The sequence below is a fragment of the Aquarana catesbeiana genome, linkage group LG01 (genome assembly GCF_042186555.1).
Source record: "Aquarana catesbeiana isolate 2022-GZ linkage group LG01, ASM4218655v1, whole genome shotgun sequence".
Taxonomy (NCBI): Eukaryota; Metazoa; Chordata; class Amphibia; order Anura; family Ranidae; genus Aquarana; species Aquarana catesbeiana.
The window spans coordinates 547,781,217-547,797,751 of NC_133324.1; the positions used below are offsets into that span (position 1 = coordinate 547,781,217).

Sequence of the window (16,535 nt, forward strand, 5' to 3'; positions counted from 1 at the left end):
TACATTTTTGCGGTTCAGTGGATTTTGCTAGTGTATAGAAATGAGTGGCACTATAGAAAGTAAACCTTAAAGTGCAAGTAAACTCTAATAAAACAGTGTTCCTTTTGGCCTGCTGAAAAGCATAAAAAAAAAAAAAAAAACAATAATATCCGTTGCTCGGCAAGAAATATTGTAAGCTGATAACAGCTACCAGAGGCAGAGAGCACAGAAAGCCATCAGATAGCATTGTTCACAGTTTACTCTGTTGACTACAGAACACGCCAATCGCCCATGTTCTAAGGAAGAAAGGTGAAGGCGATCTGTAGTCCTAAACCACTTCCTGTTCAAAAAGTGACAGCACTGCTCCTACAGAGATGCAGTACACCGCGTTGATTGAACTCTTGAATAGGAGACTGTTTAGTTTGTGTCCTTGTAGCTACCTACAAGTTAAAGTGTTACCAAACCCACAACGGTAAAATTGGTTTGTATATGCAGTAAAGCATGATTGTTATATTCACTGTGGAACCTAAGGGGGTGAATCCTCTACATTGTTTAACCGCTTCCGGACCGCCCCCTGTACATATACTCCGGCAGAGCGGCTGGCTGCGCAAAATCACGTACCTGTACGTTATTTTGTGCATGCGGTGTAGGGGGCAGGCGCGCGCAGCTCCTGCTATGTCCAATCGATTGTCCATAGCGGAGCCAAATCAGCGGTGTTGTCTGTCTATGTAAATGCAAATCACTGATCTGTCAGGAAGGAGAGATCGTGTTTCAGATAAGCTAAACCACAATCTCTTTTCCTCCAGTCTGTCCCTCTCCCACAGTGTTAGAAAACACCTAAGGACACGCTTAACCCCTTGATCCTCTGGAAGGAGCGATTTTCTTTCCTGCAATCACAGGTTGCTGGAAAGAAAAATGCTTGATTCTCCCCCATCCCCCCCCCCCCCCCCATCACCACAGTGTTGATAGCAGAAGCCCTCCCCACAGAGCCATTGTGTTCTCCTGGCGGCTTCCCTCACAGGGAGAACACAGTGATTACTGCTAGCAGTTATAATAGCCACTAGCAATAAGTCGCGTGTAAAATCCAGCAGGCTGCTTGTACCCAAGTTCATTGAACAACTTTGTTACATTCAACTGCAAGACTATCATGTAAAAACAAAAAAAAACAAAAAAAAACAAAAAAAAAAAAAAAAAAAGGAAGAAAAAAAAAGAAGCTTGGGGAAAATCCTAATAGAGCCACCACATCTAAGGACTGGCAAGCTGCAATTTACGCATTTCTTTTTTTGGGGGGGGGGGGGGGGGCGTTTCACCATGATAAGAATATGCAAAGGAGGGTCGTTTGGTTAAAAGAAAAAAAAGTTTACTCTGTACACAAACTCCTACACACAAGAAAGATCGCCTTCCTTAAACATGCCACGTAAGATAATGTAACAAATCCCCCACTACTGTGTAACTATCAGCTTCCTACAACAGGTGAAAGAGGTTGTGAAAAAGAGGTGGAGACACTCCATTTCCCTTTCACTGGTGTGAGAAGGCAACTGTTCATCAACCCTAAAAAAAAAAAAAAAAAAAAAAAAAAAAAAAAATCTCATCTCATTTATGACTGTCAGGGAAGTGAGAAGCTTAGTTTTCCTAAAAGGATAGCAAATGGGGATGTGAGAAATGTCCAGGACACATCTGAGATCGCTTTGATGTGAGCCAGTCAATGCAGACTCTTGGGCAAAACAGTTTGAGGTTTTTAAGACTGCTTAATAGACCTGCTTATGTCTTTACTGCACAACTGATTACATTCATATGAGAGTACGGAGCCTCTCATATACACTATATTACCCAAAGTATTGGGACACCTGCCTTTACACGCACATGAACTTTAATAACATCCCAGTCTTAGTCTGTAGGGTTCAATATGGAGTTGGCCCACCCTTTGCAGCTATAACAGCTTCAACTCCTCTGGGAAGGCTGTCAAAGAGATTTATAGCTCTATACAGTGCAGCACAATTTTAAACGTATACACTCTCTTAAATCGTACAAAAATGAAAAAATAAAACAAATAAAATGTGTTTTTAAAAGTCTCTCACCTCTTCCAGTTAGTACATATGGTCTTTTCTGGATGTTCCACCACTGTGTATTAAAACGGAACCAGTGCAAAACTTCACAAAAGGTGTCCTGTGAACCATCACCTCAGGAGTAAAATGCCTGCTCACCTCAAGGATCAGACCCCACTACAGAGTCCAATTCGCCTCTCCGCCACAGTAGGCCTACTGAAGAAGCCCACTAGGAGGGCATAACGCGCAAGGGTGAGAGGAGCTGAGCCCGTGATGTCAAATAATACCAGAGTATCAGCGGTGAGCTGGGACTACTGAATGCCCATTTTCTTGCTTTGTTTGTAAGTTTGTATTATCCCTGTTTTTAAAGAGAATAAAAGTTTACATACACAGAGAGCACTATGGTTCGTCCCTTTTTATCCCATATGATGTACTAAAAGATGAGGAACGAGTATAAAGGAGATGCTCAGAATGCCTAAAATGGAATCTGGGAGGAGGAAGGAGTGGTGGTGAGGTGCTCACAGGCGGAGTGGTGGAGAGGAGAATTAGCCTCGGTAGTGAAGTCTGACTCTTTAGGTGAGCAGGCATTTCACTCTGAGGTGATGGTTCACAGGACACTTTTTGTCAAGAGTTTTGCACTGGTACCATTTTAATACACCGTGGTGGAACATCCGGAAAAGACCATATGTACTAATTGGAAGATATGAGGAGAAGCACATTTGTGAAGTCACGCACTGATGTGGACGAGAAGGCCTGGCTTGCAGTCTCTGCTCTAATTCATCCCAAAGGTGTTCCATCAGGTTGAGGTCAGGACTCTGTGCAGGCCATTCAAGTTTCTCCACCTCAAACTCGCTCATCCATGCATTTATGGACCTTGCTTTGTGGATTGGTCCAAGTCATTTGGTGGGAGTTGGGTTTGGCACCCTAGTTTCAGCGAAGGGAACTCTTAAGGCGTCAGCATGCCAAGACATTTTGGACAATTCCATGCTCCCAACTTTGTGGGAACAGTTTGGGGATGGCCCCTTCCTGTTCCAACATGACTGCACACAGCAAGGTCAATAAACACATGGATGAGCGAGTTTGAGGTGGAGGAACTTGACTGGCCTTCACAGAATCCTGACCTCAACCCGATAGGACACCTTTGGAATGAATTAAACATCCACATCAGCACCTGACCTCACAAATGCACTTCTGGAAGCATGGTGAAACATTCCCATAGACACACTCCTAAACATTGTGGACAACGTTATAGCTGCAAAGGTTGGGCCAATATTGAACCCTACGGACCAAGACTGGGATGTGCGTGTAAGGGCAAGCGAACCAATACTTTTGGTAATATAGTTTATTATAACATTTATAGTCATACCATGTTAAAATTCTGCAGGAAATATTTATCTTCAGTCCTTTATTTTGTATTCGTTTTGTCTGACAGTTGCCAAGAGTCTGCATTCCTAACTAAATTACTTTTTCTTTTTTTTTTGTTGAGGGGGGGGGGGGGGGGGGGAGGAGGATGTTGGTTTATGTAATGACCTTTGCTACCAAAAGATCTAGGATATCCAAGGATCTTTGCTTCATAAGAGGTCTACCATATCTAAAATGGTGTTCATAGCTGACAACCTTCTCATCTGGCCATTTTTGGGCCAAGGCTTGAGCAAAAGGACTAGACCGGTTGGGGAAAAAAAAATAAATAAAAAAAAAACAAAGAAAGAAAAAAAAAAAAAAAAACCCATACAAAAACACACCACACACACCCCACACTTGATATCACTATTTTCCACGTCAACCCAGCACCTGAAGTGTGTAGAGAAGGGATAAGTTAAATTTGTTTCTTTACTCTACTGAAATGCCCCTGGTATTTTGAACATCGGAGTCAAATCGGGAAGGCAGCCTTTGCTGGTTTTAAAAGTGAAATAAGCTTTCAGTAGTTCCTTAGGGTTAGGGTTTTTTTTTTTTTTTTTTTTTTTAATGACAGATTCACTATACCCTTAGAATATGTATTACTGTGTCACACATTACAGAGCCAACCTTCTGACATACAGGAGGCACAGTCAGCACAGGAATCACTGCGCTCACCCCAATTTAGCTGTTACATAAATTAAACCAAAGAATATATATATATACACATACATACACACACATACATATACATATATACACACACACATTTTTCTAGTATAATAATCACTGCTTGCAGGCAAGGTACTATGGGATATGTAGTCCCTAAAAATTGAAAGTGAACATCAAAGGTTGGACTTTATGGACTTGTGTCTTTTTTCGACCTCAAATACTATAACTATGTAAGAGGAGAAGCTGCAAATCATGCTAGGAGTCCAGGAAGAACCCTGGGGGACCCCACTTTGCAGACCGGACCAGAGTACTCCCCATTACCACTACCCACTGAACTCTCCCCTGTAGCCAGTTTTCAAGCCAAGTGCTCACCCTTCGGTCCATGCCGACAGACCAAAGTTTATGGGGAACTGTATCGAATGCCTTTGCAAAATCAAGATACACCACGTCTACGGGCCTTTTTTTTATCTAGATGGCAACTCACCTCCTCATAGAAGGTTAATAGAGGAGGGTGCTTCCTGTGACGTGTCAAGAGGATAAACCTTGCAATTTTGGTTACTGAAAGATACTGTCACCCCTGTTTCCCTCGTGAAGACTTATGCCGCGTACACACGGTCGGACTTTTCGTCTACAAAAGTCCAACGGACGCTGACGGACTAAAGCTGGCTGGTAATCCGATCGTGTGTGGGCTTCTCCGGACTTTCAACGGACTTTTTCAGCCTCAAATCCGACGGACTTTAGATTTGAAACATGCTTCAAATCTTTCCGACGGACTCGAGTCCGGTCGAAAAATCCGCTCGTCTGTATGCTAGTCTGACGGACAAAAACCCATGCTAGGGCAGCTATTGGCTACTGGCTATCAACTTCCTTATTTTAGTCCGGTGTACGTCATCACGTAAGAATTCGACGGACTTTTGTGTGATCGTGTGTAGGCAAGTCTGTTCGTTAGAAAGTCCGCCGCAAGTCCGCCGAAAGTCCGCCGAAAGTCCGCCGAAAGTCCGCCGAAAGTCCGCCGAAAGTCCGTCGGACAGGCTGTCGGACAGGCTGTCGGACAGGCTGTCGGACTTTTGTAGCTGAAAAGTCCGACCGTGTGTACGCCCCATAAGAATAAATTCAGTACCTTCACCATCTCTCCATCCTTTGTAACCAAGTTCCCTTCATCATTCTTTATAGGGCCAATATGAGCTGTACTCCCTCTTTTACTATTTGTTTTTAAAGAATTTCTTGGGATTTTTTTTTTTTTTTTTTTTTTTTACACTCTCCTCCGATGTGCCTTTCATGTTCTATCTTAGCCACCCTTACATTTCTTGTTTCTTACACTGGGGGGGGGGGGGGATTGACCTCTGGGGGAATCTAGGATGAAAAAGGACCTGGGGGTCCTAGTAAAATGATAGCAGCAGCTTGGCATTGCTGAGCCTAACAAAGCAAATAGAATATTTGCCTGCATTAAAAAGGGGATTAAATTCCAGAGATGAAACGATAATTTTCCCGCTCTACAAGACTCTGGTCTGGCCGCACCTAGAGTATGCTGTCCAGTTCTGGGCACCAGTCGTCAGGAAGGATGTACTGGAAATGGGAGCGAGTACAAACAAGGGCAACAAAGCTAATAAAGGGTCTGGAGGATATTAGTTATGAGGAAAGGTTGCGAGCACTGAAATTATTCTCTCTGGAGAAGAGACGCTTGAGAGGGGATATGATTTCAATCTATAAATACCATACTGGTGACCCCACAATAGGGATAAAATTATTTTGCGTAAGGGAGTTTAACAAGACACGTGGCCATTCATTAAAATTAGGAAAAAAAAAAAAAAAGAAGAGGTTTAACCTTAAACTACGTAGAGGGTTCTTTACTGTAAGAGTGGCAAGGATGTGGAATTCCCTTCCACAGGCAGTGGTCTCAGCGGGGAGCATCAATAGTTTAAAAAAAAAAAAAAACTATTAGATAACCACCTGAATGACCACAACATACAGGGATATACAATGTAATACTGACATATAATCACACACATAGGTTGGACTTTATGGACTGGTATCTTTTTCAACCTCACCTACTATGCAACTATATTGCATTATTTGTACAGTTGGAATGCCGATGATGACCCCTCAAGCCTTGTATTTTTTGTAGGCCTTCTCCCTTGCTTTTATATGCATGTTTACGTTGGCGTTATGCCACCCAGGATTTTTATTAGCTGTTAAATGTATTACCCATTGGGATGCACTGGCCAGTACTCTTATTTAATATGCTCTTAAAAACACATTAATTTTTCCTCCATGTTTTTTGTTCCTAGGATTTTATCCCATTTATTATCTTCTAACAAGGAGCGTAGTTTATCAAAGTTAGCTCTTTTTAAATTCAGTGTCTTTGTATTCCCCTTATGTTTCCTATTGGTGCGATTGTATTGACCAGTGGTCGCTGTTTCCTAGGTTGCCCCGTATTTCCACACCTGTGATCAGGTCTGTATTGTTGGTGATCAGTAGGTCTAGTAACGCATTGTTTCTTGTTGGTGTATCTACCATCTGACCCATGAAATTGTCCTGCAAGACATTTAGGAAATGGCGAGCCTTAGACGAATGTTCCTTCGGCCCAGTCTGTCTGGATAATTAAAATCCCCCATTACAATTACACTTCCCATCCTTTTCCCGCAATTCCAGTTTGTGATAGGTACGCCTTTCCCTCCTCCCTCCGATTAGGGGGGTACTCTCAGTATTACTTTCCCTTTGGTTTCCTCCCTTTGTAGTTCTACCCATAAGGATTCCACCTCCTCCCTTGCTACATTAGTGATGTCGTCCCTCACATTCACATCATTCTTGCTATACTCCTTTTTTACCCCCCCCCCCCCCCCATCTCTGCAATATAGGGAATAATCTTCAATGGTTGCCAGCCAATCATGAGAGCTATTGAACTAAGTCTCTGAAATTTCCACAAAATCCTCATACATTAGCAGCTCTAGTTCTTCCATCTTGTCCGCCAGACTCCTGGCATTAGTGAACAAGCCTCGTAGTTTTGTGCGGACGCATACTATCTCATTATTGGGTGTTCTGAGGTTGCAAATAGGACTGGTTACTATACTTGCCCTGGATTTATGTGCTTTAGTCAACCTTTCCCCTAATGCCCCCAATACTACCCACCGAAATGTTCCACGCTGGCTCTCTCTATATCTGGACCCTCCTCCCGTCGCCTAGTTTAAAAGTCCCTCTAACTTTTCGGCCATCTTCTCCTTCCCCCATTTAAGTGCAGTCCGTCCCTGCTAAAGAGCTGGTAACAGACTGAGAAGTTGGCCCAGTTCTCCAGGAACCCAAACCCCTCCTTTCTACACCAGCTCCTCAGCCACTTGTTTATTTCCCTAATCTCCTGCTGCCTTTCTGGTGTGGTTTGAGGTACCAGTAGTATTTCTGAGACTACTACCTTGGGAGGTCCTAAATCCCAAAAATCTTTTTTTTTTTTAGGACACTCCATTTTCCTCTGACATTGGTGCCAACATGCACCATGACAGCTGGGTCTTACCCAGCCCCTCCCAGTAATCTGTCCACCAGATCCATGATGTGTCGAACCCGAGCGCCTGGTAGACAACATACAGTTTGGCACATTAGGTCTTTGTTACAGATTGCCATCTATGTCCTTCTGAGAATTGAGTCCCCAATCTGTCTTTCCTTTCCCTTGACTTGACTTGACCCTGCCAGCTAAAGGAGTCACTCAGCTCCAGCAATGCTGGTCCCTGACTGGTTTTCCGTAATATCTGAGGCGTACTTATTGGGATGTTCCAGCAGAGGATCGGCCTCCCTGACTCTTTCCCCTCTATCCTTCCTGTCACCCATCTACTCTGCTCTGGTGCCTGCACCTCTTTGACTCCACCCGCCTCTGTGCTGGCCCCTGTCGGGTATGATCCAAACTCTCCTTTAGTACGGAGGATCTTCTCAGTGTTGACAGTTGCTTCCCTAGATTCAGAACTTGGGCTTCCAGGGAAACATTTTACGCAGAAGTATTCGCCCTCGGATGATCAAGGAATGCATACATGTCACAAGATGTACACAGAGTCGCATCTCCACACCCGCTGGGCATTGTACCCACCAATTTAAATAGGGATTGGGAAAGTGCTCTGTCCAACTAACAACTTGTTTCCTAACACTAATGCCCCGTACACACGGTCGGATTTTCCAACGGAAAATGTGTGATAGGACCTTGTTGTCGGAAATTCCGACCGTGTGTAGGCTCAAATCACACATTTGCCATCGGATTTTCCGACACACAAAGTTTGAGAGCAGGATATAAAATTTTCCGACAACAAAATCCGTTGTCGGAAATTCCGATCGTGTGTACACAAATCCAACGGACAAAGTGCCACGCATGCTCAGAATAAATAAAGAGATGAAAGCTATTGGCCACTGCCCCGTTTATAGTCCCGACGTACGTGTTTTACGTCACCGCGTTTAGAACGATTGGATTTTCCGACAACTTTGTGTGACCGTGTGTATGCAAGACAAGTTTGAGCCAACATCTGTCGGAAAAAATCCTAGGATTTTGTTGTCGGAATGTCCGAACAAAGTCCGACCGTGTGTACGGGGCATAATACCCAACAATACACTGTACTCAGAGCACTTAAGTATTTTTGCTGGAATGTTATTGTAAGATGCCAGTCAGCAGAGATTCACCTCATTCACCAAGCTCTGTGAAAAATGTCATTGCAAAGTGAATAAATTACAAAACAGACTTTTTTAAAAATAAGGGATCACAATCTTTGTTCTTAGCTGCGTAAGGGACATGGAGAGATGGGGTAGAGACTGCAATGAGCAGCAAGAGGCAGGGAAACAGCAGTGCAATCACCTTTCCAGTGAATGGTTGTGCAAGGGTTTGTGTCAGCACAAGTTTGACCATTGGAGGACAGGCAGGCAGTGTTCCCCTATAGCTGGACTGACCAAACTGGGATGAATGTGCTCTCATGCATAGCATAGTCAGTTTAAAATAGGAAAGCAGGGACTGGCAGGATCACCGGGTTTATGCAAAAGGAAGAAATACAAAGAACAGGCTATGTTTAAAAATAAGCACCGTATATACTCGAGTACAAGCCGAGTTTTTCAGGACTTTTTTTGTGCTGAAAATACCCCCCTCGGCTTATACTCGAGTCAAGCACTTTTCTGGTGCAAAGAATGACATTTTCCGAACAGATTTTGGGGCCCTGTATCTCGGGGCCACTTAGTGCTATGAACCACAACTTTGGATATGTTGTAGTGCTAGTTCCACTGGGTTTGCAGACCAAATTTGGGGTTCCTAACAGCAAGTGGCCCCAGGATACAGGGCCCCAAAGTCGGTCAACTGTGTCCATCTGCAGCAATGTCATTTTGGGACCCTTAGGGTTCTGAGACCCCAAATTTTGGCTGCAGCTAGGGGGCATCTAGGAACCCTTAACTACCGAGTTTGAAGTTCAGGGGACCTATGGCTGCAAATAGGCACAGTGAGGCATACAAATGGGCATTGTAACCCTCTTTTCCACTTACAGTAACTGCGCATTTCTCACCCTAGGCTTATACTCGAGTCAATAAGTTTTCCCAGTTTTTTGTGGTTAAGTTAGGTGCCTCGGCTTATCTTCGGGTCGACTTATACATGAGTATATATGGTACAACAGACACATCAGGAAAATTAAATTTTGGGGTAACAAACACTTTAAATGGTACTTTACAAGCTTCAACAAAAAACTTGCCAAAAGCCCTGTAAATGCCTTGTAAAAACTTGCTGCACACTGCTCCTATACAAGCTGAAGCCTGTGTGAACAAGGCCTGATAGTCAAAGTTGGCATAGAACTTTGGCTGCCTATATCTTGGAATACAACAAATACAAGAAGTTTTTTCTAGAATAAACTGCATGCCAAAAGAGCAGTACATTCAGTTTAAAGTACCCAGGTTCTGACTGGTTAATTCATATAGTATGTTCAGAACTGCAAAGACCAGTGGTCATGGGGGTAGCACAGTAAAAGTGGCCTTGAAGGCATATCACTAAAAACTGGCCCTGTACATTTTTTTGTCAAGCAGCTGAATACCAAAAGCATTTTATACACAATAAATTCTGTAGCATTGGTCACAGAAAGAAAATTATGTAATGTTTAATGTTCTGCTGCTCGCGTCGCACCGGACATGTGTGAAGCTAGCCTAAAGGCTCGTAAACACTCAGGAAAGGGGAAAAAAAAAAAAAGGAAGGAAGGAAGGAAGGAAGGAGAACAAAGAAGGAAGGAAGGAAGGAGAACAAAGAAGGAAGGAAGGAAGGAAGGAAGGAGAACAAAGAAGGAAGGAAGGAAGGAAGGAAGGAGAACAAAGAAGGAAGGAAGGAAGGAAGGAGAACAAAGAAGGAAGGAAGGAAGGAAGGAGAACAAAGAAGGAAGGAAGGAAGGAAGGAGAACAAAGAAGGAAGGAAGGAAGGAAGGAGAACAAAGAAGGAAGGAAGGAAGGAAGGAGAACAAAGAAGGAAGGAAGGAAGGAAGGAGAACAAAGAAGGAAGGAAGGAAGGAAGGAGAACAAAGAAGGAAGGAAGGAAGGAAGGAGAACAAAGAAGGAAGGAAGGAAGGAAGGAGAACAAAGAAGGAAGGAAGGAAGGAGAACAAAGAAGGAAGGAGAACAAAGAAGGAAGGAAGGAAGGAGAACAAAGAAGGAAGGAAGGAAGGAGAACAAAGAAGGAAGGAAGGAAGGAGAACAAAGAAGGAAGGAAGGAAGGAGAACAAAGAAGGAAGGAAGGAAGGAGAACAAAGAAGGAAGGAAGGAAGGAAGGAGAACAAGAGAAGGAAGGAAGGAAGGAAGGAAGGAAGGAAGGAAGGAAGAAGAACAAAGAAGGAAGGAAGGAAGGAAGGAAGGAAGGAAGGAGAACAACAAAGAAGGAAGGAAGGAAGGAAGGAAGGAAGGAAGGAAGGAAGGAAGGAAGGAGAACAACAAAGAAGGAAGGAAGGAAGGAAGGAAGGAAGGAAGGAAGGAAGGAAGGAGAACAACAAAGAAGGAAGGAAGGAAGGAAGGAAGGAAGGAAGGAAGGAAGGAAGAACAAGGAAGGAAGGAAGAACAAGGAAGGAAGGAAGGAAGGAAGGAAGAACAAGGAAGGAAGGAAGGAAGGAAGGAAGGAAGGAAGAACAAGGAAGGAAGGAAGGAAGGAAGGAAGGAAGAAGAACAACAAAGAAGGAAGGAAGGAAGGAAGGAAGAACAAGGAAGGAAGGAAGGAAGGAAGAAGAACAACAAAGAAGGAAGGAAGGAAGGAAGGAAGAACAAGGAAGGAAGGAAGGAAGGAAGGAAGGAAGGAAGGAAGAAGAACAACAAAGAAGGAAGGAAGGAAGGAAGGAAGGAAGAAGAACAACAAGGAAGGAAGGAAGGAAGGAAGGAAGGAAGGAAGAAGAACAAGGAAGGAAGGAAGGAAGAAGAACAAGGAAGGAAGGAAGGAAGGAAGGAAGGAAGGAAGAAGAACAACAAAGAAGGAAGGAAGGAAGGAAGGAAGGAAGGAAGGAAGGAAGAACAAGGAAGGAAGGAAGGAAGAACAAGGAGGAAGGAAGGAAGGAAGGAAGGAAGAAGAACAAGGAAGGAAGGAAGGAAGGAAGGAAGGAAGGAAGAAGAACAACAAAGAAGGAAGGAAGGAAGGAAGGAAGGAAGGAAGGAAGGAAGGAAGGAAGAACAAGGAAGGAAGGAAGGAAGAACAAGGAAGGAAGGAAGGAAGGAAGGAAGGAAGGAAGAAGAACAACAAAGAAGGAAGGAAGGAAGGAAGGAAGAAGAACAGGAAGGAAGGAAGGAAGGAAGGAAGGAAGGAAGGAAGGAAGGAAGGAAGGAAGGAAGGAAGGAGAACAAAGAAGGAAGGAAGGAAGGAAGGAAGGAAGGAAGGAAGGAAGGAAGAAGAACAAAGAAGGAAGGAAGGAAGGAAGGAAGAAGAACAAAGAAGGAAGGAAGGAAGGAAGGAAGGAAGGAAGGAAGGAAGAAGAACAAAGAAGGAAGGAAGGAAGGAAGGAAGGAAGGAAGGAAGAAGAACAAAGAAGGAAGGAAGGAAGGAAGGAAGGAAGGAAGGAAGGAAGGAAGGAAGGAAGGAAGGAAGAAGAACAAAGAAGGAAGGAAGGAAGGAAGGAAGGAAGGAAGAAGAACAAAGAAGGAAGGAAGGAAGGAAGGAAGGAGAACAAAGAAGGAAGGAAGGAAGGAAGAAGAACAAGGAAGGAAGGAAGGAAGGAAGGAAGGAAGGAAGGAAGGAAGGAAGGAAGGAAAGAAAGAAAGAAAGAAAGAAAGAAAGAAGAAAGAAAGAAAGAAAGAAAGAAAGAAAGAAAGAAAGAAAGAAAGAAAGAAAGAAAGAAAGAAAGAAAGAAAGAAAGAAAGAAAGAAAGAAAGAAAGAAAGAAAGAAAGAAAAACATTTTCGTCCAAACAATTTCAAATTTACGTACGAAAATACCGAAGGGACAAACTTCAAAAAATGTTCTCGCAAGGGAACAGAATGAAGAATTTTCATTTAACCACTTCCCGGCCGGCCTATAGCAGAATGCCAGCCGGGCGGTTTTTCAGTTATCCTGACTGAGCATCATATAACGTCCAGCAGGATAACAGCCGCCACGCCGCCATCAGTGGTGTGGTGTGTCAGTCTGACACACCGCTACACTGATCTCGGTAAAGAGCCTCTGACGGAGGCTCTTTACCACGTGATCAGCCGTGTCAAATCACGACTGATCACAGTGTAAAACAGGAAGAGCCATTTATTGGCTTTTCCTCACTCGCGTCTGACAGCAAAAATAATGCATGCATTTTAAAGTGATTGAAAAGGGTACTTTTTTTTTTTTAAACAAATATGTACCCCTCCTCCTGCAATCATATGAAGCCGCTTCTTATCAATGGAATAATTCAACATAGGAGGTTCCAACACATTATTGGCAGTAGAGCCCTTTAAAACTGTCTGCACCAAATTCAGAAATACTTTAACAGTTTCACAACACTTTCTGACAAGTGCACCTCGCACGGGTAGGTTTTACTACCACCACTTTTAGAATCTGCCACAATGGCTGCGATTCCCAAAAAATTACCAGCCGTTTGCAGAAAATTGGCGGCAATTTAGACCAACTCCGATTTGGTGTACAGACACACCAATGCTTAGAGAGGGGCATTTAACAGCTTCCTGCACAGGACTGCCTTCTTGCCATGAAGCTGGTGGCCACTGGCATCAAAGCAACCAATGATTCTTCCTCAGCTCCATTCAGCTGCCAGAGATTTTTCTCATATTAGTCTTTACACAAACAGGGGGAGGGGGGGCGGCATCTGTTTAGCTCCTCTAAATGTCTTTTCGCCTGACAGGAGAAAAGCTGCTTAAAAAAAAAAACAAGAAAAACAAAAAACAAAGGGAATAAGTAAAAGCTGTGTTTTGCACACCCATTTAGGCACGTCAAACATTTCAGTGTTAATGGATTCCATTGACCAGAATATTTATTCAATAAGCATATCTAGTGTTTTTTTTTATGCTCTTCAGCTCCTCTCCTAAATTTGCCTTGACACATAGGCTTACATACAGGTGCTTTTACAGGCTGAAAATTAAAAAAAAAAAAAAAAAAAAAAAAAAGAGTATTTCGCATTTTTTGCCGCCAGAAAGCTCCAATCAAAAACCACAATGCAGAAAGTTTTTTTTGCCTCTAATTACGGAGCTTAAACATACGTCTTTAACCACTTGCCGACCGCATACTGTAAATATACAGCAGGAAGGCGACTCCCCTGGGCAGGATCACGTACCTGTACGTGATCCTGCAACTTTGCGTCTGGGGCACGCATGGGTCACTGGGTCTGGTGGACACGATGTCTACCAATCGTTCAGGACACAGGTAGAACAGCTGTCTGCCCATGTAAACAAGGCAGATCACCATTCTGTGAGAGGGGAAGGTTGTGATCCTGCATTCCTACAAAGCAGGAACACGGATCTCTGCTTTCCCATAGTACAAGCACCTCACACAGTTAGCAAGCACTCACTAAGCACACATTTGACCCTTTGATCGCCCCTGATGTTATCTCCTTCCCTGCCAGTGTCATTAGTACAGTGACCGCGCATATTTTTAGCACTGATCACTGTATTAATGTCACTGGTCCCCAAAAAGTGTCACTTAGTGTCCGCCGCAATGTCCCAGTCCCACTATAAATCGCTGATCACTACCATTACTAGTAAAAATTTGAAAAATATATCCCATAGTTTGTAGAAGCTATAAGTTTTGCGCAAACCAATGTACGCTTATTGGAATTTTTTTTATTTATTTCTTTTACCAAAAACAGGTAGCAGAATATTGATTTTTTACTAGATATGTTTTGTTTTATAGCAGAAAGTAATAATTTTTCAAAATAGTTGGTCTCTTTTTTGTTTATAGCGCAACAATTAAAAACCGCAGAGATGATCAAATACCACCAAAAGAAAGCTCAATTTGTGGGGGGGGGGGGAAGGACATACATTTTATTTGGGTACAGCGTTGCACAACCATGCAATTGTCATGTAAAAGTAACGCAGTGCTGTAAAGCAAAAAATGGCCTGGTCAATGGGGGGGGGGGGTAAATCTTCCGTAGGGCAAATGGTTAACCGTGTGCATGGCCCCTCAGTTGTCAGCCAGAGAATCTCTTTACCAGCAGCTGAATGGGGCAGGCTCCAGCCTCACTGCCGCCCCCTTCATGCCAGAAATTACAGAGTGAAGGATTTCTAAAGAGTGTCTATTAAATTAATTCCACTGACGGAATAAGAAAAAAAGCTATTAGGAATCTTATAAAATACTATGCATGTAGCCTGACCTTTTCATTGTGGGAAAAAAAAAAAAAAAAAAACTTCACTTCAATTAAACAGTACAGAATTTGAAACATATCACATAAGCACAAAACAAAACATCAAATACTGCCCTAAAAGACACTGAAGACATACTGAAAAATGAGGGTTGAAAGCAGAACTTTACGCATAACAACTTGATAAAAAAAACAATATTCTTTAGGAAGTAACATACATTACTAATTATGCTAATAAAATCAGCGTGTGCTGTAATTTGACTCCTGCATTGCTCCCGTTTCTTCTTGCTGGCGGCTGCCATTTTGCTGAAGCCCAGAACACCTCAGCAGCTGTAAATTTTTAGGCTGTTATCAGATCGGCCTCTACAAATTTAGAAGGGCCGACAAACAGAGAACAACTGAGCATGTGCACAGCAGGGTGAGACAGTCTATTACTGGATTTTAAACAGTAGACACTTATTTTTCACCTTTTATATAGCTATACCTGCAAAAGGGGAAAGCCTGAAGTGATCTAGCAGAACTTAATTTTTCGAGTTAACTTTTCGAAGTTCTACTTTAGGCTGCAGCCTCATAATAGCCACCACCAAAGTACATGGTAGTGAATGTCAGCAGCATAAAATAACCTGCACTCAGCTAAAATCGTATCATAGCATTATAAACCTTATGGGAGCTCGAGTTATGGGCCAAAGAGTCCTATACCAAAAGGCCAAACACTGGTTGTTTGACCTGAAGACTAAAAGGACACAAAAAGGCCAAATAGTACAATTCTGCTTGCAAGACTTGCCTGCAGCATCTACTTAAAGTGTATGTACCTGTGGGTGACACACCCAGGCAGAAGTTAATTGGAATCAATTAAGGAATATCACCTGAGAAGCAAAGGGAAATGAGGTGAACCCCCCCCCCCCCCCCCCCAAAAAAAAAAAAGAAAAAAAAAAAAAATTCAAAAGTCTCCTAAAAAGATGGACACAAAATACATCAACTCAATGGAGTCGGTTCACACTGTTCCAGGATGGCTGTGGTGCAAATTGCACAGGTGTCCTGTGCGTCTTCTGGTCTGTTTCGGGTTTGAATTCAGCCAAAAAAAAAAATTTCAGATTGAAATCAGACCCGAAACGGTAAACAGGAACGCACCGGACCCCTGCTGTGAGACGTTCCATACGGAGATGTGAACCCAGCCTAGGCCCCTTTTTAGACAGAACAGAATCTATCCAATTGCTCAGCAGGGGGGGATCTCTCCAGATGCAGGCAGGTAACAGGTCCATGTCCGCTCTGCATGTCCACTGTTCTCTATGGGGCAGTCGGATGGAAATGACAGGCAGTCCGCTGACATTCTGCAGCCCCACAGAGAACAGTGGGTGGTCCGATCAGGTCTGTCTGTCCTTTTCAGGCGGACCCGATTAGACCGCTAGTGTGAAAGGGGCCTTAGGGCTTCTTCTCTCAATCAGCAAACCTTGACACCCCACTGAAAAGCAATCGGTGGATCAATTTTCAGAAAGTGGTTGACAGCAGCTGGGAGGCGATAGGTCATCTCCTCTCCACCCACTTTAAAGGGGTTGTATGCATTAAGAGGAAAACACACCTGGCAGTGACTGCCCCGCCACGGTGGAGACGCGCTCTTCCTCTGCCCGGGGTTCTCGGCTCTTGATTGACAGCAGTGCAGCCATTGGCTCCCGCTGTTGTCAATTAAATCAAATGACGCAGCACCGGGG

At 43.4% G+C, this 16,535-nt stretch overlaps 1 protein-coding gene across 10 annotated transcripts in view; it reads right to left on the reverse strand.

The window, feature by feature from the left end:
* TCF3 (transcription factor 3) overlaps positions 1-16,535 on the reverse strand; it is a 163,242-nt gene that overhangs the window by 102,562 nt on the left and 44,145 nt on the right. The window lies entirely within an intron of this gene.